This window comes from Scyliorhinus torazame, chromosome 12 (genome assembly GCF_047496885.1).
Source record: "Scyliorhinus torazame isolate Kashiwa2021f chromosome 12, sScyTor2.1, whole genome shotgun sequence".
Taxonomy (NCBI): domain Eukaryota; kingdom Metazoa; phylum Chordata; class Chondrichthyes; order Carcharhiniformes; family Scyliorhinidae; genus Scyliorhinus; species Scyliorhinus torazame.
The window spans coordinates 128711650-128738846 of record NC_092718.1 but is presented as its reverse complement, the minus strand read 5'-3'; the positions used below and the strand labels follow the sequence as shown (position 1 = coordinate 128738846).

At 46.0% G+C, this 27197-nt stretch overlaps 1 long non-coding RNA gene across 1 annotated transcript in view; it reads right to left on the bottom strand.

The window, feature by feature from the left end:
- The window catches only part of LOC140387228 (uncharacterized), a 41982-nt gene extending 15070 nt beyond the window's left edge, over positions 1–26912 (bottom strand). Inside the window, exons 1-2 of the long non-coding RNA XR_011933790.1 lie at positions 26874–26912; positions 23991–24017 (exon numbers count right to left, since the gene is read on the bottom strand). This is a non-coding gene — a long non-coding RNA (uncharacterized lncRNA). The remainder of the gene's footprint in view (positions 1–23990; positions 24018–26873) is intronic.
- Between the last annotated feature and the right edge of the window lie 285 nt (positions 26913–27197).

The window sequence follows — 27197 nt, the reverse complement described above, 5'->3', positions numbered from 1 at the left end:
ATAAATATTTTTATATCTTCCAGAAGAAGACATACTCCATATCTTACTGCATCCACAACATTTTTAATGCTCATGCACGTAATCGATTGATGTTTCACGGACACGGCGATTCTATTCGCCTCATCTTTGTCATTATTTACTCCTCTTAAACCTTCCGTCTGAAGCTAATTAATATGACCAGCTTCTTATTTTATTCTTCTTCTTTTTAAAGCTAAACTGCCCATGTGGACAAGACCGTGGCACTCTGGTTAGAACTGCTGCCTAACAACGCCAGGATCTAGGAGTCAATTCCGGTTTTGGTCACTGACTGTGTATGGTCTGTACGTTCTCCCTGTGCTTGCGTGGGTTTCCTCCAGCTGCTCGGTTTTGTTCGCACAGAATTAGGGATACGGGTTAGGTCGATTGGTCATGCCCCTTAGAGTCCAGGGATCCACAGGTTAGGGTACCGGGTTCCAGGGGCAGGGAGGGGCAGTTCAGTGAGTGGATACGGGTACAATGCTCGTTCGAAGGGCCCGTGCAAATTCTACGGGCCGAACGGCCTCCTTATGCACAGTATGGATTCTATTATTTTTTTTTCAATGATGCGGCAATTCAGCGCGGCCAATCCACCTAAACTGCGCAAATCAAACTAGGAGTGAGACCCACCAAGGCATGGCGATAATATGAAAATTCCACACGGTCACCGTCCTGGGGTTTGTATGTCCCCAGTAAAAATTCTCAGACATCGATTTGAATGCTTAGAGACAATGGTCGACCTGTGATTAAATGTGTGTTAATCGTGATTTGTGCAGGGGTGATTCATTAGCAATGAATATGTGAAGCAGGTTTCCCTGTTCTCAAAAGGAAACTAATACAATATTGTTACAGTTTGAGCTAGGCTAAACATATCAAGGCACATTTTGTAACAAGGGACTTTACTGTGTGCAGATAAAGCACATGCGAGTAGGAGTAGCGTCATGAGATGGATAGAAAGCTGGTTATAAAAGTGGAAGCAAAATATTGCAATAAATAGGTATTTTCTGATTGGAAGGCAGTGATTATTGTGGTAGCACAGGGATCTGTCCTGGGATCCGTACTGTTCTCATTAGATATCAATGATTTGAACGAGGAACTTAAAATATATTATCTCCAAAATTTTCAGACCATATAAATTTGATGGGTGGGTGAGGATTGCGGTGGATGAGAAGATGCTTCAGCTGGGTTTGTACAGAGTGACTGGGCATATGCATATAAGATGTCGTATAATCTGGAGAAATGTCAGGATATCCGCTTCAGCAGCAAAAATAGGGAGGCAGATTATTATTTTAATGGGTTTAAATTGAGAGCGATAGATACTCATCGCGACCTTGATGTCCTGGTGAATACGTCACTGAAAGGAATGGTGCAGGTACAACAGGCAATGAAGAAGGCAAATTGTATCTTGGCCATCAGAGCTAAAATATTTGAGTATAGAAACACCGACGTTTTACTGAAATTGTATAGAACATTGGTGAGGTCACACCGAGAATGTTGTGTGCAGTTGTAGTGTGCTTATCTGAGGATGGATGTTCTTCCTCTGAAGGTAGTGAGGCGAAGGTTTACCAGGCTTAGTCCTGGAATGGGAGGATTGGCATATGAGGAGAGACTAAATCGGTTAGGATTACATTCATTGGCGTGTTGATGAGAGAGGACGTTCACATCGAAACTTTTAAAATTCCGACAGGATTATACGAGGCAGAGACAGAAGAAAATAACCGATTGGGGAGGGTGGTTCAGAACGATGGATAACACCTTGCGGGTAAGGGGGAATGTTTTGGGCACTGAGGTGAGGAAAATCCTTCACCCAGAGAGTGCGGAATCTGTGGAATTTTATGGAATGGAATTTGGTTGAGGCCAAAACGTTGTGCAGTTTGAGGCGAAATTAAATAGAGCTTTTGGGGCTAAAGGTGTCGAGGGATATGGGGGTAAGGTGCGATCAGGATATTGAACTTGACGATCAGTCATGAACTTAATGAAACGTGGAACAACCCGAACCGCGGTGTTTACCTTCTCCTACTTTTATTTTGTATATGTCTACTGCAGAGACAAATGCTGGATTTCTGCTGGTAGAGCTAATGGGTGAAACCAGGTCTATCTTAACAAAGGAGTTGCTTCCAGGGCAGGAAGTTGGGAAGAAAGTTCGCAGCTTGCTCTATCTAATAATGTTTCTCTGTCTAAGGACTCGGCACCAAGATAAGTAGGCAAAACCTGGTTGTTATCTTTATAGTTTCGTGGTATTTCAAAGGATTTGATTTTTAATATGAATGCCGGAATAGGTTTCATGTGGTATGTTGATCATAGAACCACAGCTTTTAACTGTAACGTTATTTCGTGTTTGCGAACTTTTTTACTTACGTTTTCAGAAGTGTTTTAAAAATGTGCTTGAATATGAAATTTGCATACAGGCTGTTGTTCTCAGGCCTGTGTTTCAGAAATATTTTGTCCCAACGGCAAACCGTTGGGTTCTCATCAGGGGCTGAAACCAAAAATGGAGTTCTTACTACCTGATGTAGCCGTTCTGAAGGAAAATAGTTCAGGAGCTGATTCTTCCCATCCATGACATTGTTCAACTTACACTTTTGTTTTTTTCCTATGCACAGGATGAAATTGCACTTTTTTCTCCCTAATTCTGGACTGTACCGTATGGGTAATGCTGGGAGGGTTCTGTTTTGATCTCTCTCTGAAGGGGTTGAGCTTCATAATGTTCATACCTTACGAATGCTGATAGCTTAACGTATTTTCAAATTCTTACAAACGCTGAGCGGGCAGATAAGAGTCAATCACATTGCTGTGGCTCAGGAGTCACGTGTCAGATGTAACGGCATTACAATCAAATGATGGTAACAACAAAGACATGAGCGAAGAGCTGGCCCGAGATGTTTGGAAATGGAGCCTCGGAGGTCCGACAGTGGAACAGTAATAGCGGGAGATTTTGGGGGTTATTCGGGAGGCACAACAGCAAGTCACCCCAAGGAGAAGGAAACATACTAAGAGGAGGAAAAATCATACATGGCTGACGAGGGAAGTCACGAACAGCATAAAAATTGGAGCAAAAGCATCCAAATTGGCGAGGAATGGGAAGCCTTTAAACGCGACCACTAAAGAAGCAATAAGGTGTAGAAGATGAAGTATGAGTACACGCTAGCTAGTACTGTACAGTAAGTCGGGAATATTTTTTTCAATATATAAAAGGTAAGAGAGAGGTAAAAATAGACATTGCACCACTGGGGAATGTAGCTGAAGAAGTAATAATAGGAAACAAAGAAATGGCAGACGAACTGAATAGTTACTTTGCATCAGTCTGCACGGTGGAAGTCACCAGTGGGACGCCAGAGCTCCAGGAGAACGAGGGGTAGAGGTGAGTGCAATAACCATTACTGAGGAGAATATTCTAAGGAAACGCAAACGTCTGAATGCGTAAAAATCACCTGAACCGGATGTACTACATCCTCACTTCTGAAAGAGATAGCTCAGGAGATTGTGGAGAATTTGGTGGTGATATTTCAGGAATTATTGGAGACAGGAAGGGTACCAGAAGACTGGAAAGTTGCTAATGTAACAACCCTGTTTAAGAAGGCCGGTAGGTTGAAGATGGGATATTATATGGCCGATTTGTCTGACTTCGGCCATTGTTACAATTTTAGAGTCCATTATTAAAGATGAGTTCGCGGAGTAGGGAAGTGCATGATAAAATAGCACTGAGTCAGCGCGGCTTCGTCAAGGGGAGGTGATGTCTGACAAATATGCACGAGTTCTTTGAGGAAGTAGCAAGTACATTAGATAAAGGAGAACAAGTGGACGTGATTTACTTAGATTGCCAGAAGGCCATGACAAGGTGCCACACAGGAGACTGTTAAATAAGTTAAAAGCCCATCGTGTTGAAGGGTAAGATCTGGCATGGATAGAGGATTGGCTGACTGGCAGAAAGGAGAGAGTAGGGACAGAAAGGTATTTTTCATAATGGCAGCCGGTGACTAGTGGTGTACCTCAGGGGTCGGTGCAGGGACCACAACTTTTCACAATATACATGAATGATCGGAAGAAGGAACTAATTGCATTTTTGCTAAGCTTGCAGAGTATACAAAGATTTGTAGAAGGTCCGGGAGTATTGAGGACGCAGGCGGGCTGCAGAAGGACTTCGACAGGCTCAGAGAGTAGTCAGGGAAGTGGCAGATGGAATACAATGTGGAAAGGTGTGAGGTTATGCACTTTGGAAGGAGATATGGAGGCATAGACAAAGGAAGATGCTTAGGAAATAAGAAGCAGAAAGGGGCTTGGGAGACCTTGTTCACGTTTCCCTTAAGGGTAACATGCAGGTTCAGTCGGCTGTTAGGAAGCCAAATGCAATGTCGAGAAGGCTAGTATACAAGACCAGGGATGTACTTCTGATGCTATGTAAGGCTCTGGTCAGACCTCATTTGGAGTATTGCGAGCAGTTTTGGGCCTGTATCTAATGAAGGATGTGTTAGCGTTGGAAAGGGTACAGAGGACGTTCACGAAAATTATCCCTGGAATGAAGAGCTTGTCGTATGAGGAACAGTTGCCGATTCTGGGACTGTACTTGTTGGAGTTTAGAAGGATGAGGTGGGATCTTATTGAACCTCACAGGATATTGCGAGGCCTTGATAGAGTGGATGTGGAGATGATGTTTTCACTTGTAGGAAGAAACAGTAGCAGATGACACAATCTCAGACTAAAGGGACGATCCTTTAAAATAGAAATGAGGAGGAATTTCTTCAACCAGAGAGTTGTGAATTTCTGGAACGCTTTGCTGTGAAGGCTAAATTACTGAGTTATTTTAAGTCAGATATAGATATGTTTTTGATCAATAAGGGGATCAGGTGTTATGGGGAGATGGCAGGAGAATGGGGATGAGAAAAATATCAGCCATGTTTGAATGACGGAGCAGACTCGATGGGCCTAGTGGCCTAATTCTGCTTCTATGTCTTATGGTCTTCTGTCCTCCTTCCGTGTATAGACGACAGATCTCCAACCCGAAAGGACATGAGTGAACCTGATGTGTTTTTTTTCGACAATTGCGAATTATTTAATGGTCATCCTTCGGCATTTAATTCAAGATTTTAATTGATATTCAATTTCACCATTTGCTGTGGAGGGATTTGGAATTGGATCGCCAGTGCATCTTTCCGTGTCTCTGATTTACAATCCAGTGGCAATATTACCATGCCACCACCTTCCCTCATATGAATAAATTCAGTATTTCTCAAAGAAGCGAATGAACTTGATAATTTGCTGCAGAGCATGCTTGAACAAAAATAGCATTCCCAAAGTATGATTCATGAATTGTTGCATTGAAAAATGAAGACAATCTGGAAACGGTTTGTCCACTTGCATCGCGACAACTTTTCTTGAAGAAGAGCATAGTTAGAGCCAGATTGTCTTCATTTTCTCACCCTGTCCTTCTAGCAAGACATTTATGTAAAGCAATCTGGCGAGTTGTTGCAGTTAAACTTACATCTTTTAGATCATTATTTCCTTAAATTTACCAGGGCGTAAATTTCATGTGCTGGTAGTTGCGGTGACGTTTGAGCACTGCACTGCAATTGCCCGGCTAGCATTTAACTTTTACCGCCCGCAGCATAACCCTGACCGCCATTCTCGTGGTGGCGTTGGGTAGCTTCAATGGACAATTGTAATGCGGAGGTGTATAGAATACAGCCTCCAACGAACAGAGTGCCGCCGAGAAACAGGGGGACCCGACAACATCGCACCCTGCCCCCACAACTCTTATATCCTCCCGCTTAAATGTTTTGGTATTTTAAATCAATCAGCCAAGTCAATAAACTGCAGTCACAATTTGTAAATGTCCTTTGAGCCTGGTTTTGTGGAATAGGAGCTGAGGTATTCCCAGTCTGATCCTGAAGCCACAACGTGCGGAACGCTCCGCTAGCTTGCAGCACACGGGCGCCATTTGGCCGATAGACCTGCTGAAAGCGCACCCGACCCACTCCCTCGCCCTATCACCACATTGCTTAGCACACCTAACCGGCATACATCGAACATAGAACATAGTAAAATACAGCACAGTACAGGCCCTTCGGCCCACGATGTTGTGCCGAATCTATGTCCAAGATTAATCCATGATTATCATAGAATTTACAGTGCATAAGGAGGCCATTCGGCCCATTGAGTCTGCAACGGCTCTTGGAAAGAGCACCCTACCCAAGGTCAACACCTCCACCCAACACTAAGGGCAATTTTGGACATGAAGGGCAATTTATCATGGCCAATCCAACTAACCTGCACATCTTTGGACTGTGGGAGGAAACCGGAGCACCCGGCGGAAACCTACGCACACACGGGGAGGATGTGCAGACTCTGCACAGACAGTGACCCAAGGCAGAATTGAACTTGGGACCTTGGAGCTGTGAAGCAATTGTGCTATCCACAATGCTACCGTGCTGTCCTTAAGATCAAATTAATCTACACTATATCATTCTACGGTAATCTATGAACCTATCCAATAGCTGCTTGAAGGTCCCTAATGTTTCCGACTCAACTACTTCCACAGGCAGTGCATTCCATGCCCCCACTACTCTCTGGGTAAAGAACTTACCTCTGACATCACCCCTATATCTTCCACCATTCACCTTAAATTTACGTCCCCTTGTAATGGTTTGTTCCACCCGGGGAAAAAAGTCTCTGACTGTCTACTCTATCCATTCCCCTGATCATCTGATAAACCTCTATCAAGTCGCCCCTCGTCCTTCTCCGTTCTAATGAGAAAAGGCCGAGCACCCTCAAACTTTCCTCGTAAGACCTACTCTCCATTCCACGCAACATCCTGGTAAATCTCCTTTGCACCTTTTCCAAAGCTTCCACATCCTTCCTAAAATGAGGCGACCAGAACTGTACACATTTCTCCAAATATGGCCTTACCAAAGTTTGGTAAAGCTGCATCATCACCTCACGTCTCTTAAATTCAATCGCTCTGTTAATGAACGCGAGCACACCTATCGTCTATCGTGGGCTGGGCTGCTGCTGTTGCAGCATCAGAGTTGGGTATTTTCCAAATTGGCAACTGTCTCAGAGTCTCACTAGGGGGGCACTTTACCGGATTCCTCTGGCTCTTCAAAGACTTCGGCGTCCTTCCTTTCCACAAGGGGGAGCTCCGGCTCCTCAGAACCATTCCCGTCCTCTTTATTTGTTCTCATACTTTTCTGTCCTACCATATCGGTCTTAAGGAATCTAGGTGGCATGCGTAATTATTTCTAGATAGGATCAGGCCCCTCTCTCATTGTCCCAGATCGGGTCCTCGAGCTAACTGGGCTTGTGGAACAGAGCTGCCCTTCTCTAACAGACGGTGAAGGCGCAGAAATAGGGCCCAAATAATTAACCGAAAAGACTGGAGAGGTTGGCATGGTTTGAATCTGGGGAGCAGTGACTGGATATAAATTATAATACCCTGGTGGTTCTGGAATTAGTCAAGACAATGCTAGAGGGATAGGTACGTGCAACAGGGCAAGGTTTACAATTGGTGGAAGGGTAAATACGATGTTGTCAGACAAGAATTGAAGTGCATAAGTTGGGAACATAGGCTGGCAGGGAAGGACACAAGTGAAATGTGGAACTTGATCAAGGAACAGGTGCTACGTGTCCTTGATATGTATGTCCCTGTCAGGCAGGGAAGAGATGGTCGAGTGAGGGAACCATGGTTGACAAGAGAGGTTGAATGTCTTGTTAAGAGGAAAAAGGTGACTTATGTAAGGCTGAGGAAACACGGTTCAGACAGGGCATTGGAGGGATACAAGATAGCCAGGAGGGAACTGAAGAAAGGGATTAGGAGAGCTAAGAGAGGGCATGAACAATCTTTGGCGGGTAGGATCAAGGAAAACCCCAAGGCCTTTTACACATATGTGAGAAATATGAGAATGATTAGAGCGAGGGTAGGTCTGATCAAGGATAGTAGCGGAAGATTGTGTATTGAGTTTGAAGAGATAGGAGAGGTCTTGAACGAGGACTTTTCTTCTGTATTTACAAATGAGAGGAGCCATATTGTTGGAGAGGCCAGTGTGAAACAGACTGCTAAGCTCGAGAATATACTTGTTAGGAAGGAAGATGTGTTGGGCATTTTGAAAAACTTGAGGATAGACAAATCCCCCGGGCCTGACGGGATATATCCAAGGATTCTATGGGAAGCAAGAGATGAAATTGCAGAGCCGTTGGCAATGATCTTTTCGTCCTCCCTGTCGAAAGGGGTGCTACTAGGGGATTGGAGAGTGGCGAATGTCGTGCCCCTGTTCAAAAAAGGGACTAGGGATAACCCTGGGAATTACAGGTCAGTTAGTCTTACTTCGGTGGTAGGCAAAGTAATGGAAAGGGTACTGAAGGATAGGATTTCTGAGCATCTGGAAAGACACTGCTTGATTAGGATGAGTCAGCACGGATTTGTGCGGGGTATGTCTTGCCTTACAAGTCTTATTGTATTCTTTGAGGAGGTGACCAAGCATGTGGATGAAGGTAAAGCAGTGGATGTAGTGTACATGGATTTTAGTAAGGCATTTGATAAGGTTCCCCATGGTAGGCTTATGCAGAAAGTAATGAGGCGACCAGAACTGTACACCTCTGTAACCGACATACCTTTGCACTGTGGGAGGAAAATGAGCACTGGGAAGAAACTCACGCAGACATGGGGAGAACATGCAAACCTCAAAACGTAACCCAAGGATGGAATTGAGCCTGGGTCCCCGGCGCTGTGAGGTTGCAGTGTTTACCACTGTGCCATCATCTGACGCACTATCAATCCTATTTGCCATTGCTATCACCACCCCATGCAGCCGCAAAACGTGCTGTGGCGCGTCTGGGGGGGAGGCTCTGTCATTGTGGAAGTTGGGTTGCAACGACCGGAGAATTACGAATATCCATGTCAGCGAAGCTGGTCAATTGTAATCTCCAGAAGATTGATGCTGCGGTTTATTTCATTTGAATGTCAACGGGAAATGAAAACCTTCTCTTCTGTTCGATATGATCATTAACTAGTAGGCCTGTGACGTGGCTCAGCTGAAATTAGCCGGGCCTTGCGATTATCTTTTCTGGCCACCTGCCGGACACATGGAGCGGGATTCGCCGCTTGTGAGGCTAAGTGCTGATGCCAGCGTGAGAACGGTTGTGTTTTACGACAGAAAAAACGGCGCAGTCGCTGCACTCATTCAGCAACTCTAAATGGGGGAGCACCATCGCCACGTGGAATACAACCTATTCCATGCAAAAGGGCGCAGGATTCGTCTGGTCAGCGATTGGGGCACATGAGGCTCACACACTGCAGCCACACTTAAACGATCCATCGCACCCCGCCCGCCCCCCCCCCCGCCCCCCAACAAACTCATACAAACAAATACGATCCCAGTCCACAATGAAAATAAAATGAAAAATGAAATGAAATGAAAATGAAAATCGCGAATTGTCACAAGTAGGCTTCAATGAGTTACTGTGAAAGGCCCCTTGTTGCCACATTCCGGCGCCTGTTCGGGGAGGCTGTTACGGCCCCTCCTAGATCACACGCCTAATCCTAGAGCCCGCCCCCCGCCAAGACCACACCCTATAGAGACCCCTCCTCCTCTGGAGGCCACGCCCCATACCTAGAGGCCCCGCCCACGTACTGTAGGCCCCGCCCACTCTCTAGAGACCCTGTCGATCTGCTGAGGCCCAGCCCCTCTCCTAGACCACGCCCCTGCTGCTAGACCCCTCCCCTTGGCGTGGTCACGCCCCCTTTAAGGAACCACACCTCCTCCTCCGATACCACGCCCCTTGCCCAAAACCACGCCCACTCAAGAGACTACGCCCCAGACGAGCCCCCCCCCCCCCTCAAGAGACCACGCCCTTCCTCCGAGACGCTGGAGAGCAGCTCCACGGTTCAGGGCGCTGAGCTGCACACCCTCCAGAATGCCATGGAGCAGAGAACTCTGACCCTGTACCCTGGCCTGGGAGGAAGGCCGCCAGGCGTCAGCGTGGGCCATGCTTGGGCGCAGATGGCAGACGCAGTCAGCGCCGTGGGCACCGTCGGCCGGAATAGCATCCAGTACGGGAAGAAACTGCACTACCTCCTCAGTGCGGCCATAGGGAGTGGACAGCGCTGTGCCCCTGGCACTAACCCTGCCGCCCCCCCCCCCTCCCCCGCAACACGGCTCCTCCCCCGTGGGGGACGGCCGTACTCACACACTGCCCCATATGCTAGCACCCATGCCAGCCGCAATGGCCACGCGCCCTTGCCACTGACGCCATGATCATCCCTGGACTGTGTGTGTCGTCGGAATGTCTAAAAGTGCCATTGTCTGTGTTTTCACCCACCCCCACCCAGGAGAAGGCCGATAAGAACCGCCAGGACTTGGAGAAGACTGGAGGGGGACCACCAGACCTGTGGCCCGTCACCATTTCGTAACAGAGGGAAATGGACGTGATCGACGGCGAGCGAGCAATTGAGACCCTGCATGGTTGCGGATCCCCATGACACGTGTGTGAACACCACCACCCCACAACCACTCCCGAAACCCCTCATGACACTCATCCACTTCACCATCTCTCAATAACCCGATTCATCCCGCGCCCCCATACTCCCCCCTCCCCTCATCCCTCAACCCCTCACGCATAACCCCTCAACCCCCTTACCCCCTCATCCCTCACACCTCATCCCTTTTACCTCCCTCACCTCACTAATCATCGTCCCCACTCCCCCCCCCCCGACTCTCTCTCTAACCATGTATGTCGCCTTGTGTCTCACAGGACTAGCCGAAGATGGGGCCGGAAAATCCGAAGCCCCTACCCCCATGCAGTGCAAATGCCGCTGCCCCGCTGACGGTCAAGCAGTGACGGCGATAGCAGCCCGAACACCTGCCCTCTGCCAGAGTCTCAGGATACGTCGGAGCTCGGGTCGGAGGAAGACACCGACGTTCCATCACTGCTATCTCCAACGCTTTCCAGCATCGCCAAAACCATCACTTCGGTTGAACACATTAGTGTAGAGGCTCTTCGTACACTATCTGGTGCGCACCACATATCGCATCCGGTACAGCAGCTGGAGGTAGGAGACGCCGAGGGGCCAGACGGACGGAGGGCAACCAGACCCCATCAACCATCTGCCTTCAAGAATGCGGTGGCACAGACGGAGCGTGATGCGGTGCAGTTTTAGTCCAAGACGGAGATCGTCCATTCCCTGTGCTTCATTGGCGTGAGCACGCAGAGCCCAGGCGAGGATAGAGTGGGCCTGGAGGGCAACACTGTAACATTGTGGATAGCACAATTGCTTCACAGCTCCAGGGTCACAGGCTCGATCCCGTCTTGGGTCACTGTCAGTGCGGAGTCTGCACATCCTCCCCGTGCGTGCCTGTGTTTGCTCCGGGTGCTCCGGTTTCCTCCCACAGTCCAAAAATGTGCAGGGTAGGAGGATTGGCCATAATAAATCGCACTTAGTGTCCAAAATTGCCCTTAGTGTTGGGTGGGGTTACTGGGTTATGGGGATAGCGTGGAGGTGTTGACCTTCCCTCTGCCCCGAACGTCCCCAGCATTACCACCGCAGGGATACAGTAGGACTGTGTTTTGGACTGGCAAGCTCGCATGCAGGTATCCCCCAGTTCGAAGGTGCAACTGTGGGCACCAGTTAGACATTGCCATATCATGTGGAGCACTAGAGCTCATTGCAGAGTGGGTTGTCATCATTCTCCATCCCATGGAGCAGACCCGCCATTGAGGAAATTCCAAGCTCCCCCAGCTCGTCTCCGCAGGTATGTATCATGGAGGGGGTGTGCATGCGGGCGGTTTGGCGGAGTGGGAGGAGAGGGGTAGTGGCTCTGCGATGTGGTGCCCGTCTCCCTGGTCAGCAACTCCTCCCTCTCCTACTCGGTGAAACGTGTAGCGATCAGAGCGACCCGTGGATGCTGGCCCATCGGATGGCGTCTTCCAGGCTGGAATTCCTGGCTGTGCCCCATGTCCTTCTCATCGCCCCCCTCCCACACATCGTGTTCGTTTTCCGAGGCCTGTCCCTCCTCTTAATCCTCCATCTCCAGCACATTGCCCCTCTGCTCTGCTATATTGTGAAGTATGCAGCAGGCCACTACGATGCAGCGGACCCTCTCAGGTTCGTAGTGGAGGGCCTCACCAGAGCGGTTCTGACACCTGAAGTGCATTTTGAGGATTCTGACAACTCCCTCCGTCGCTGTTTAGGGCGTCATTGTATTGGGCCTGCACGTTGGTCTCTGCCCACGGATAGGCACCATCAGCCACTACCAGAGCGGGCGGCCTCCTGTCGCCCAGCAACCAATCTAGCTGCCGGAGGAGAGGGGGTGCCCCTCGAACATGTCGCGGATGACCGAGTGTGCCAGGATGCATGAGTCATGTACACTGCCCAGCTATCGGGCGCAGACGTGCATGGTGAGCATCTGTTGATCACATAACAGCTGAATGTTCATGGAGTGAAACCCCTTGTGGTTGGTGCACAGGATCCAGGGCTTCCTGGCGATGGCAGCACACCCCGCTGCCTGGGCATTCTGGTGTGCTCGGCTCACATGGAACTAGGTGTACCGCTTCATTTAAGTGGATAGGGCAACTGTGATTGCACAGATGCACCTATGCCCCGACGCCTGCAATATCCCGCACATCTCCCTACTCGCCACCTGGAGTGCAGGTGCCAATGTGGAAATCCAGGGGCCAGGGTGCGTGGTCAGTGTGTGGTCAGTAAGATGGCGGTCGGTGCCTGGGCGCCGCGCCAAACCAACGGGGGGCCTTCCCTCCACCGGTCTTGGCTGTCCGCCCCCCCCCCCGCCCCCCGAAGCCTCATACAGCACGGCCGGTGTCCGGGTCAACAGCCCAAAGTCTCTTCACCTCATTTCCTACGTCCTGTATCGCGCAAGCGTCGTGCTTTTTGTAACCACAAGTGAACGACACCGTCAGGAAATCGGCCCATTTAAGGCGGGCGATTTTGCAGAACTCGGAGCATAGGGTGTCAGGCCCACTGATGATATGCGCACTGCACTTTGACCCCACGCGATGAGCGTCGCATTTACGCAATTTTCGGAGTGCTGGAACATCCCTATTTGGCTTCAAAGCGGCGCCGATACTCATATTTGCGTTAGAATCTTTACTCCACCCAATCGCTTTTCGCGATTTCAGCGTCGGCAAGAGGAGAATCAAGTCCACGTGTTATCCGGAAGCTTGGGTAGACCTCAATAGGAAATAGTATTGATACTTGACAGGAGCCGCGCTGACAGCGAACCACCGAAAAACAGGCAGCTGGGGAAACGGTGAAACCAGCAGACGACTAAATGTCGTCTAGTTCTTGTAATGGTTGGAGAATGAAAGTTTACATATGTTGGGAGCACTGGATAGCAATGACCGCATTCAATAACAGTGAGCTGACCATTTAACGGTACGGAAGATGAACGTCACTGGTGAGCCAACGAATAGATTTCAGCTGAAGTTACTGGACTGAGGAATATCTCAGGTTGATAGGGTACTCTCCTGTCCCCCAGCTGTCTGTTTCTCGAATGCTCTATTCACTTACGGCGACATTCAATCCTCCCTCCTCTTGTCCATGGGATTTCTGATTGAAATCACCCCTTGCCGCCCTGAAATACGCTCGTCGGGGTGCGTTGCTAGCGACAATATTGAATCCTGAGGACTGGAGAATTTATGACATTATAACACAATAATTGACTGGCAACACTACAAAGCAATTATTATCTGCGTCTATGTATGGTGTGATGGAAAACTGTGGTAATCGACACGGCATCTCTCCCAACTAGATGCCCTTTCTCACCACCGCTGCCAACTCACACACATAACGCTTCAGATTTTATGAAAATCGCGTATTGTCACAAGTAGGCTTCAAATGAAGTTACTGTGAAAATTCCCCAGTCACAACATTCCGGCGCTTGTTCGGAGAGGATAGTCCTGGAATTGAACCGTGCCTCTGGCCTGCCTTGGTCAGCTTTAAAAGGCAGCTATGTAGCCCTGTGCTAAACAATCCCCTGTATTATTGGTCCATGTTTGGGGTATCTCTGTAATGGGATGAGTGCATACCAGTGATCTGAACAAAAATGCAACTTTTAGCGGGTGAGTGTTGATTAAATGCAATTTTGGAGCAGGGTTGACAACACTCAGTAAATGTTTACTTATGCTCGGGTAGAGTGATTGAGCGTTTAATTGTAGATTCTATTTGTTCTGATTTAATATTGCTGTGAAAGCCAGCCGAGTAGGTTTCCCATGTACCTGGCTCTCGGCACGGCGTGTTCTGAAACACAAATCCTCAGCACAATACCCCGGATGTAATGAAGCTTCTTAGTTACAGACCTTAACAGTGCCATCAGCGTTCTTAGATATCTCGCCAAGTCAATCGAACACTGCCTCTGTGATGTTTGTGGATTTAGGAGAAGGTGAACATGTTTCATTCTCTCGCTACGTTTGGCCGAAGGTGGCAGCACGGCAGCATAGTGATTAGCACAATTGTTTCACAGCTCCACGGTCCCAGGTTCGATTCCCGGCTTGGGTCACTGCCTGTGCGGAGTCTGCACGCTCTCCCCGTGTGTGTGTGGGTTTCCTCCGGGTGCTCCAATTTCCTCCCACAGTCCAAAGATGTGCAGGTTAGGTGGACACACCATGGTAAATTGCCCTGAGTGTCCAAAATTGCCCTTAGTGTTGAGTGGGATAACTGGGTTATGGGGATAGGGTGGAGGTGTGCGATTGAGAAGGGTGCTCTTTCCATTAACCGGCGCCGATGGGCCGAATGGCCTCCTTCTGCACTGTAAATTCTATCAAAAAGATGGGTTTATATATTTTACCTGTTCCATTATGATGTGATGGGCTCAATCACTCCTGAGAAAGTGGACATTTGTGGAGCAAATATTCTATTTATATAGAAAGATTTAGGTAATTATTTCATCGCGCAATGTCCAAATTAAATTTTAAACATGAAACAAAAAATTAACCGCAGGTGCCAAGTGAGGGCAACCCAAAGCATAGTTTTATCTGATATAGTATACACTGTAATAAACTGATTATGACCTCCACAGTGAGTTATTGAACCCGCACCCCGGCATATCTTTCCTTGATCGGCAGAGATGAGCATCTAAGATGTTACATGAAGAAATTGAATTAGCGACACATCGCTATCTGAATTTTTGATGTGTAACATACAATTTCTACAAAAGCAGCCACTTCCGGTGACAAGGAAAGAACAAAGAACAAAGGCAGGTACAGAACAGGAACAGGCCGGTCGGCCCCCCAGACATGTGCCAACCATGCCGAACGCCTAAACGTTCGACACTTCCGGGATCCATATCCCTCTTTTCACTTCCTATTCATGTATTTGTCAAGACGTCCTTCAAACGTCACTGTCGTATTGTGAGAAATGAACATTTTGTGTTGTTTTTGTGTTGTTTTTACATGTATAAACTCTGGTTCACAATTAAGATGTCAACCATGAAGCATGATGGGAAAATTAACATGTCAAGTTCTGAGTAAGCTATAGTGAGCGAATTATTATAACTATGTACCTGGATGACCTTCGGGAAAGAACGGGATGTACAATAACAGAACTTGCTAAGCAAGGGGGAAGATAGCAGGTGCAAGCAGGGGGGCTCATTCTTATCTTTAACTGACGGTCCACGGATATACCAGGAGCGGACAGAAATCACTATGCAAGGGGGAGGCCAAATAAGGGATCACTGATAAGGGAACTGCCCTTTCTATAGTTTGTGGGATGTGTTTCTCACGGATTGTTTCTCACGGATTGTATTTTCATGGATTGTATATAACAAAGTGATGCTGTGTGAATTCTGTGTGTCTGCTATTGCTTACTGGCGGCACCTGCTCTTGCAAGATCGATAATAAGTACTTCTTCAGAATTTGACTAAGCGTAAATTATTAACAGGTGAGCGGTGTTTCTCACAGTATCTACTTTCACCACCTCCTCCGGAAGCTAACTCCAAGCACCCACTTCCTTGGTACAAAAAAACTTCCCTCGCACATCTCCTCTAAACCTTTTACCTCGCACCTTAAACCTCTCCCCCCCTGATAATTAAGTCTTCCACCGCGAATCTTCTTCTGACTCTCCACTCTGTTCATTCTCCTCATAATTTAGAGTTTAATCAGGTGGCCCCTCAACCTCCGTAGTTCCAGTGAGAACAAACCGATTTTATCCAACCCCTCTTCATAGCTAATGTCCTCCACGCCAGGCATCATCTTTGTAAACCTCGTATATACCCTCTTCAAATCCTCAACCTACTTCTGGTAGTGGGGCGACCAAAATTGAACACTTTATTCCAAGGTGGCCGAACTAAGGTTCCATACAGCAGCGGCATTACTTGCAAACTTTTATACTCTGTGTCTCAGCTGATGAAGCCAAAGATGCCGTACGGCCTCTTGACTGTCTTCTCCAGCTGCGTTGCTCATTTCAGTGTACTGTGGACCTGCACAAACAGATCCGTCTGCATGTTAGTACTCTTAAGCGTTCTGCATTTGCTGTTTATTTCCCATCTGTTTGGTACCTTCGAAGTTGCATTACCTCACATTTGCCTGGATTGAACTCCATCTTCCATATCTCCGCGAATGTCTCCAAGCGATCTACATTCTCCTGAATCCTCTGACCGTCCTCATCGCTATGCGCAATTTCCATTAACTTTGTTTTGCCGTAAACTTACTAATCAGACCAGTTGCATTATTCTCTAAATCATTTATGTATGCTGCAGATAACAAAAGTCCCAGCACTGATACCTGCAGAACTCCACTTGTCAAAGCCCTCCATTCAGAAACAAAATCGTACCGCTGCTACCCTCTGTTTTCTATGACCGAGTCAGTTCTTTATCCATCTTGCCAGCTCGCCTCTGATCAAAGTAGAGTTTTGACTCTACCAGCATTGAACCATTTGCAAGTACCTCTCTAATTTTGCCTCTGTGAAAGTGAAACAACTTTGATGACATGTTGGAATACGTTCCAACTGGTGAAGCAAATCCATTCAGACAGAGTCATTTTGCATTTAGTATCAAATATCCCACCACAGTATTTGATCTATACGTGCAGCAACAACTGTCTGCATTTCCAAAAGAGTCTTTTACGTTGAACATGTTTTACTGAACTTCGCAGTTGCATAATTGGACGGTTCAGGATAAATGTGCAACAGACGTGGAAAAGCATGCCATTTGGTCAATCAACTGCCAAGGCTGGTCGCCAGTGAACGGGGAGCCAATGGATGTGGTATATCTGGATTTCCATAAAGCCTTTGACAAGGTGCCACACAAAAGGTTACTGCATAAGATAAAGATGCATGGCATTAAGGGGAAAGTCGTAGCATGGATAGAGGATTGGTTAATTAATAGAAAGCAAAGAGTGGGGATTAATGGGTGTTTTTCTGGTTGGCAATCAGTAGCTAGTGGTGTCTCTCAGGGATCAGTGTTGGGCCCACAACTGGTCACAATTTACATAGATGATTTGGAGTTGGGGACCAAGGGCAATGTGTCCAAGTTTGCAGACGACATTAAGATAAGTGGTAAAGCAAAAAGTTCAGAGGATACTGGAAGTCTGCAGAGGGATTTGGATAGGCTAAGTGAATGGGCTAGGGTCTGGCAGATGGAATACCGTGTTGGCAAATGTGAGATTATCCATTTTGGTAGGAATAACAGGAAAAGGGATTATTATTTAAATGATAACATATTAAAACATGCTGCTATGCAGAGAGACCTGGGTGTGCTAGTGCATGAGTCGCAAAACGTTGTTTTACAGGTGCAACAGGTGATTAAGAAGGCAAACGGAATTGTGTCCTTCATTGCTAGAGGGATGGAGTTTAAGACTAGGGAGGTTATGCCGCAATTGTTAGTGAGGTGTTAGTGAGGCCACACCTGGAGTATTATGTTCAGTTTTGGTCTCCTTACTTGGGAAAGGACGTACTGGCACTGGGGGGGTGTGCAGAGTAGATTCACTAGGTTAATACCAGAGCTGAAGGGTATGGATTACGAGGAGAGGCTGAGTAGACTGGGACTGTACTCGTTGGAATTTAGAAGGATGACGGGGGGGGGGGGGGATCTGAAGAAACATAACAGATTATGAAGGGAATAGATAGGATAGATGCGGGCAGGTTGTTTCCACTGGCGGGTGAAAGCAGAACTAGGGGGGCATAGCCTCAAAATAAGGGGAAGTAGATTTAGGACTGAGTTTAGGAGGAACTTCTTCACCCAAAGGGTTGTGAATCTATGGAATTCCTTGCCCAGTGAAGCAGTAGAGGCTCCGTCATTAAATGTTTTTAAGATAAAGATAGATAGTTTTTTGAAGAATAAAGGGATTAAGGGTTATGGTGTTTGGACGGGAAAGTGGAGCTGAGTCCACAAAAGATCAGCCATGATCTCATTGAATGGTGGAGCAGGCTCGAGGGGCCAGATGGCCTACTCCTGCTCCTCGTTCTTATGTTCTTATGAATTAAATCCAAGGACCGATAAAAATGCACAAATATGGCCCAATGTGTGAAATGCAGATAAATAGTAGCATGGTGGCTGATGGATAGAATGGATTAGTGGAAGGACAAATATTCGAAAATCGTATATCTGCCGGAATCTGGACTGAGGGAACCATAAGACCATAAGACAGAGGAGCGGAAGTAAGGCCGTTCGGCCCATTGAGTCCACTCCACCATTTAATCATGGCTTATTTCAACTACATTTACCCGCTCTCTCTCCACAGCCCTTAATTCCTCGTGAAATCAAGAATTTATCAACTTCTGTCTTAAAGACACTCAACGTCCCGGCCTCCACCGCCCTCTGTGGCAATGAATTCCACAGATCCACCACTCTCTGGCTGAAGAAATGTTTCCTCATCTCTGTTTTAAGTGACTCCCTTTTATTCTAAGGCTGTGCCCCCGGGTCCTAGTCTCCCCTGTTAATGGAAACAACTTCCCCATATCCACCCTATCTAAGCCATTCATTATCATGTAAGTTTCTATTAGATCTCCCCTCAACCTCCTAAACTCCAATGAATATAATCCCAGGATCCTCAGACGTTCATCGTATGTTAGGCCTACCATTCCTGGGATTATCCGTGTGAATCTCCGCTGGACCCGCTCCAATGCCAGTATGTCCTTCCTGAGGTGTGAGGCCCAAAATTGTTCACAGTATTCTAAATGGGGCCTAACTAATGCTTTATAAAGCTTCAGAAGTACATCCCTGCTTTTGTATTCCAAGCCTCTTGAGATGAATGACAACATTGCATTTGCTTTCTTAATTACGGACTCAACCTGCAAGTTTACCTTTAGAGAATCCTGGACTAGGACTCCCAAGTCCCTTTGCACTTCAGCATTATGAATTTTGTCACCGTTTAGTCCACGCCTCTATTCTTTTTTCGAAAGTGCAAGACCTCGCACTTGCACACGATGAATTTCATCAGCCATTTCTTGGACCACTCTCCTAAACTGTCTAAATCGTTCTGCAGCCTCCCCACCTCCTCCATACATCTGCCCCTCCACCTATCTTTGTATCATCGGCAAACTTAGCCAGAATGCCCTCAGTCCCGTCATATAGATCGTTAATATATAAAGAGAACGGCTGTGGCCCCAACACTGAACCCTGCGGGACACCACTCGTCACCGGTTGCCATTCCGAAAAAGAACCTTTTATCCCAACTCTCTGCCTTCTGCCTGACAGCCAATCGTCAATCCATGTTAGTACCTTGCCTCGAATACCGTGAGCCCTTATTTTACTCAGCAGTCTCCCGTGAGGCACGTTATCAAAGGCCTTTTGGACGTCAAGACAGATAACATCCATTGGCTCTCCTTGGTCTAACCTATTTGTTATCTCTTCAAAGAACACGAACAGATTAGTCAGGTACGACCTCCCCTTACTAAATCCATGCTGACTTGTCCTAATCCGACCCTGCCCTTCCAAGAATTTAGAAATCTCATCCTTAACAATGGATTCTAGAATCTTGCCAACAACCGAGGTTAGGCTAATTGGCCTTTAATTTTCCATCTTTTTCCTTGTTCCCTTCTTGAAAAGGGGGGTTACAACAGCGATTTTCCAATCCTCTGGGACTTTCCCTGACTCCAGTGACGTTTGAAAGATCATAACTAACGCCTCCACTATTTCTTCAGCTATCTCATTTAGAACTCTACGATGTAGTCCATCTGGGCCCGGAGATTTATCAATTTTTAGACCTCTTAGTTTCTCTAGCACTTTCTCCTTTGTGATGGCTACCATATTCAACTCTGCCCCCTGACTCTCTGGAATTGTTGGGATATTACTCATGTCTTCTACTGTGAAGACTGACGCAAAGTACTTATTCAGTTCCTCAGCTATTTCCTCGCCTCCCATCACAAAATTACCAACGTCATTTTGGAGCGGCCCAATGTCAACTTTTGCCTCCCATTTGTTTTCAATGTGTTTAAAGAAACTTTAACTATCATTCCTAATGTTACTGGCTAGCGTACCTTCAAATTTGATCCTCTTTTCCTTATCTCTCTCTTTGTTATCCTCTGTTTTTGTAGCCTTCCTGATCTTCTGACTTCCCACTACCCTTTGCCACATTATAGGCTTTCTCTTTTGCTTTGATGCATTCCCTAACTTCCTTTGTCAGCCATGGCTGCCTAATCCCCCTTCTGATAACCTTTATTTTCTTTGGGATGAACCTCTGTACTGTGTCCTCAATTACTCCCAGAAACTCCTGCCATTGCTATTCGACTGTCTTTCCTACTAGGCTCTGCTCCCAGTAGATTTTCGTCAGTTCCTCCCTCATGCCCCTGTAGTTACCTTTATATAACTGGAACAACTTTACATCTGATTCTACCTTCTTTCTCTCAAATTGGAGATTGAATTCGACCATATTATGATCACTGCCTCCTAAGTGCTCCCTTACTTTAAGATCTTTAATCAAGTCTGGCTCATTACATAACACTAAGTCCAGAATGGCCTGTTCCTTCGTGGGCTCCATCACAAGCTGTTCCAAAAATTCCTCCTGTAAACATTCAATGAATTCCCTTTCCTTGGGTCCACTGGCAGTATTATTTACCCAGTCCACCTGCATATTAAAGTCACCCATGATCACTGTGACCTTGCCTTTCTGACATGCACTTTCTATTTCGTGGTGCATTTTGTGCCCCTGGTCCTGACCACTGTTAGGAGGCCTGTACATAACTCCGATTATGTTTTTTTTGCCTTTGTGGTTCCTCAACTCTACCCACACAGACTCCACATCATCTGACCTTATGTCGTTTAGTGCTATTGATTTAATTTCATTCCTAATTAACAAGGCAACCCCGCCCCCTCTGCCCACCTCTCTGTCTTTTCGATAGATTGTGAATCCCTGAATGTTTAAATGCTAGTCCTGAACCCCCTGCAACCATGTCTCTGTGATGCCTACCACATCATACCTGCCAGTCACAATCTGGGCCACAAGCTCATCTACCTTGTTCCGTACACTGCGCGCATTTAAATATAGCACCTTTAATTCTCTATTGACCGTCCCTTTTTGTTTTCTTAGAGTGGTGGACCTTTGTTTACTGAGCCTTTCCATACACTGTGTCATATTTTCTGGGATGGGGACAATCGTAACCACTCTTGAGTTTTGTCTGTTCGTGTCTTTTTGTATTCCTAAGCAGGTACGCTCCCCGCTGATTACTTCACCTCTTGGTTCCCTGACTTTCCCTCCCCCCCCCCCCCCCCCATATTTAGTTTAAAGTCCTATTGACCACCCTATTTACTCTTTTCGCCAGAACATTGGTCCCAGCTCGGTTCAGGTGGAGACCATCCCAACGGTATAGGTCCCCCCTTTCCCAAAACTGATGCCAGTGTCCCATGAAAAGGAACCCCTCTTTCCCACACCACTCTTTCAGCCACGTGTTAACTTCCCTTATTCTTGCATCCCTATGCCAATTTGCACGTGGCTCGGGCAGTAATCTGGAGATTATGACCCTTGAGGACCTGTTTTTTAATTTGAAGCTTAGCTCTTTATAATCTCTAAACAGGTCCTCTTTACTAGACTTGCCTATGTTGTTGGTACCGACGTGGACCACAACAACTGGATCCTCCCCTTCCCTCTCCAGTATCCTTTCAAGCCGGTCAGAGATGTCCCGCACCCTAGCACCGTCAACCTCTGTCCTGAAAACGCACATTAATTCGGACGAGAGTAGAACAGTTGTTAAACAACTGAAGAATAATATGTCAAGCTGAATGGAGCCTTAGGAAGTGAATCTTTGCACGACCGTGATGGAGCTGGTTTTGATACCTTTAGTTTGAGAATTTGCACCGAAATGTAGGACCAATATCAAACTGACTGCCCTGTGATAACGCTACGTACTCTGCCCCCCACCCCCTTATTCAAACACACGCTATCCTGGCGCCTTTGCGCGCAAACACAAACAAAACAAGCAAACACACATTTAAATAATGATGTGGAGATGCCGGCGTTGGACTGGGGTGAGCACAGTACGAATTCTTACAACACCAGCTTAAAGTCCAACAGGTTTGTTTCGATTCCACTAGCTTTCAGAGCGCTGCTCCTTCCTCAGGTGAATCCTGAGGAATTCACCTGAGGAAGGAGCAGCGCTCCGAAAGCTAGTGACTTCGAAACAAACCTGTTGGACTTTAACCTGGTGTTGTAACGTTTAAATAAGATAGACGAAAATAGGCTTCTGTCCTTCAATTTCCTTTTTAAAATAAATTTTGAGTGACCAATTGTTTTTTTTCCAATCAAGGGCAATTTAGTGTGGCCAATCCACCTAGCCCGCACATTTTTGGGTAGTGGGTGCGAAACCCACGCAAACACGGGGAGAATGTACCAACTCCACAAGGACAGTGACCCAGAGCCCGGATCAAAACTGGGATCTCGGCCCCGTGCGGCAGCAGGGCTAACCCACTGCGGCACCGTTCTGCCCCTGTACTTCAATTTGAGCAGTTTTACTTGCTCATGCTCTCTTTGGATTCATCCACTGAAAAACGACGATAGCTATTTTTTTTCCATCTGAGGAGTATGTCGGGTTGTCAGGTTAAGCACTTATCTCAAACACTGCAGCGGTTATTCCAATAGCCTTTCCTACATATATTGGATAATCAGCCATTAAATTGTCCTGGAATTCGATAGACATAGCAAACTAGATAATTGATCCCTAGATAACAAGTTACAATTCATATAGAGATATTAATTTGTGCATTTCCTCTTTAATTATAAGCGTTAGTGTACGTAACACTGTACTGTACTGAACAGTGTACTGAGAAAGGACGTATTGGCGCTGGAGGGTGTGAAGAGGAGATTCACTTGGTTAATGCCAGAGTCGAGTGGATTGAGTTGAGTTCAGGAGAGGTTGAGTAGACTGTGACTGTGCTCGTTGGAATTTAGAAGGATGCGGGGGGTGGGGGGGGGGGAGGCTATAGAAAGATATAAAATTATGAACGAAATAGATAGGATTGATGCGGGCAGGTTGTTTCCACTGGCGGGTGAAAGCACAACTCGTGGCCATAGCCTCAAAATAAGGGGAAGTAGATTTAGAGCTGAGCTTATGAGGAACTGCTTCACCAATTGCTTGTGAATCTATGTAATTCCCTGTCTAATAAAGCAGTTGAGGCTCCTTCATTGAATGTTTCCAAGATAAAGACAGATAGTTCTTTGAAGAATAAGGGAATGAAGTGTTATGGTGTCTCGGCGGGAAAGTGGAACTGAGCCCACAAAAGATCAGCCATGATCTTATTGAATGGCAGAGCAGGCTCGAAGGGCCAGATGGCCTACTCCTGTTCCTGGTTATTTTGTTCTCATGTTATTATTTATAAGCCTTTGCATGATATGAATGGTATCATTGTGCACCAGTGCGAAGGGAAAGGAACAATTCGAAATGTTCTGGTAATCAGGCTGGGGTTTTATTATATAAAGTTTGTAATACGAAAAATGAGCAACCATAATATTTTGCGGCACACCAGATACCGCCGAACATATTGCTGTTGCGTGCCACGGTCAGGACAATTTTCAATAAATCAGCAACCATTTAAGGTGAGTACCTTTCTCTTTTTCTTTCAACACTTCCCCTGCAAGGGAGAAACATGAGTAACACGTTGGTAAATACTCCAACGTATTTGGAATCAATATTGCCAAATCTAGACATTAGTGTTAATTCACGTGTAGAACGTTATTTTAATTTTGATAAAGTAGTCCAAGAAACAGACTAAAACGAAAACGTGCAACCGGCAAACGACATTTAACAACTTAATAAATTTGAACTAAGACGTCAGTTGCACAATCAGTCGTGAAAAACTTATAATCGGAATAGACCGACAGTGAGTTTGAAATGTAAAATCGTGCGAAGAGAACCATAATTCAAACAGAACCCAAAATCGTGGCAATGTGGAATGAGTGAGCGCTGGAGAGCTGCAGCTAAATTTGTTACAGACGATTGATCAATTGACCACACTTGGGCGAAAGTCAGTTGAAGGAACATATTGGTTTGAATTTAATGAGAGTATCAAATCTTTAATGTCGAGCCTGCTCAATTTAAAACTAGGTAGAACTTAATGGAATTTTAGAAACAGCAGTTATATTTATTTAAAAACATCCAGATGTTTCCAGACACTAAGGGGATAAATGGTGATGAAGGCTGGATATACCGAAGCGGGCCAGTTAAGCAAATAGCTTTTTGACTCATGTCAGGTGTACGATATATTGAAATGCCAGTCTCGCGCATTATATGGCCTCTATTGAATTCAAGCAACCAGTTAGATATTTTGGAAAGCGGTGTGCAAATGTATTACAGGATCAGGTTGTTTTACAGCTCTTCGACTTCGTCCTCAACATTACCTGGGTGAGGAAACAATTCATCTCTTAAATCTGAACCGTACTTATAGTTCTACCTTTCGAAAGTCCCTTGGATGTCTGCCTTTTCAAATCGCCCACGACGTAAACGCAAACCCATTCATTATCCACCCTGTGCTGACAATGACGCTCTCTCCGTCTCTCTATCTATCACTACCCTCCTCCACCGCACACACACACAGATATTATCTATCTATCTAACGCTCTATCTCTCTGTCTCTCTATCGACCTATCTATCTATCCATCTATCTATCTATCCACCGCACACATGTATGTTATCTGTCTATCTATCTATCTAGATATATTTCTCTCTACCTAGTCCCTCTGTCTATCTATCAATCAATCTACCCATCTATCTATCTATCTATCTATCCTTTTATCTATCTATTTATCTATCTATCTATCTATCCATCCACCTATCTTTCTTTCTTTCTCTATATCTATCTACATTCTGTGATAGCTTCCGGTGTGAAACATTCATCCAACTTCAACAGCATGGTGTAGTAAATGAGTGTTGAATGAGCCCTTCTATTTTTTAATTTTCTTCTGAAAAACAACAGCTTCAGCATTCTTAAACCATCAACAAAAGCACTTCCTGCGTTTGTGTGCGAGGGATGTCGTTTCAGATTGGGAGAGACAATATATCGTCCAGCTTTCTTAGTTAAACTTGAACCATTTAATTATCTGAAAATATTCAATCGTCTGATTTCGTTGTGCAATAATTAGAGTGAGAGCTTTTCTTTTTTTCAATTAATGTTCCCAGTCTTGATCTTTCCGAGTAATTACGAAGAAGCGAGATTTAACGAAAAGACAGGTCATCCATTGTGCCGTTGGTATTCGAATCATCATATCCGGTAACTCACATCATCTGCACGCCGGCTTTACCCTCCTTGCATTGTCCCATGTTCGAGAGGTCGGAAATAATATTAACAATGTATAAAGAATGACAGCCAATTGTTTTTCAGCATTCCAAATTGAGGGGGCTGGCAGGTCACTTCACAGAATAAGTCCTTGCCAGCCAATAACTAGATATGCAGAGGTGCGGAATAATGAAGATGGAAAAGCAGGTTTCAGTGTCAGATGACTGGAGACACGGCCGCTATATTTTACTCTCAGTAATTTTTAATGCAAAACAGATCTTAATGAAGTTGTTTATCTTTCTCGCTGCGATGTGTCTAGATGTGACTACAAAGATAGGAGAGGAGTCGCTTTGGCGCACATTAAAAATAACCAATTCTTTAGTTCTTTTTTTTAAATCAAGATGTTCCCTGACGGCTTGCTTTACTTGACCGATGATAAGGAACCAGTATGGAAAAAGAAAACAATTTTCGAGAGGGATGTCAAAACTCCACTGAATGCTTATGGATGCCTATTTGGGAGCATGTGCAGAAGGTGGTTGGGTGTAGGAGGTCGCGAACATCCGCAACTAATGGCATTTCCAATGACTTAAAGCATAGCTTTTGATCACCACACGTATACAGATGGAAGCACCTTGAACGCCTGCCAATGTGGCGCTGTGGTATCTGATAGCATGTATTACCGTTTGAGCAAGTTACGCTGAGAAAACAGTGAAGAGATGGATCACCATGGAGTCGGAATTCGATGGAATAGTGATGAACTGCACATCTGGTTGGCTCATATCGGAATCAAATACAAAAAAAACTTTGCTAAAACACGGACCGAATATCAAACTGCTGCCATGGCGAGGAGTGCAGTCGATTTCTGGGATGGTAGCCGGTATGGTCTCGCTACAACGATCGCCAGACATGTGAATACATCTATGGGAAACATTGTCACTAGGTTGAAAAATAACCCTTGCGTCTCACAAGAAGACTCGATGGGTCGAATGGCCTCCTTCTGCACTGTATGTTCTGTGCATTCTATCTGAATAATTTGGAATGTTTGCCTGATCATACAATGCTTTCGCTGTTGCAGAGGTTGACATTTGCTGCTTCAAGCATGCACGACTTACAAACAATGTTATCTAGGTTCACAGAGCGATTACACTTCGAAAACGTATCTATTTACAAAGTTAACTCGCGGAGTTTTATCAGACAGTGTTTCATGATGCTTACCAGCCTCCTTTAACTCTTCTTGACATTTGTATAATTCTGGATCATGGGAAGAAAATTCAAATCATTTTTTTCATGTCAGCAGTTGTGCTAATATTTGTGTTCTCTTCAATGAACCATGATATATTGATATGAGGAAGCGGAGCTTGTTCGTCCACCGTGACCATATTGCCTCTCAATAGACGAGTCGATTGAGTCAAAGTCCACCTTTCTAAATCTATAAAAAAGCAAGTTTTTTTTCTCTGAATGCACATCGAATATGTGTGTTGCAATTATTCATCGTCCCTGCGTCGGGAACCAGAAGGGAAGGCGTGTCCAAGCCCTTCC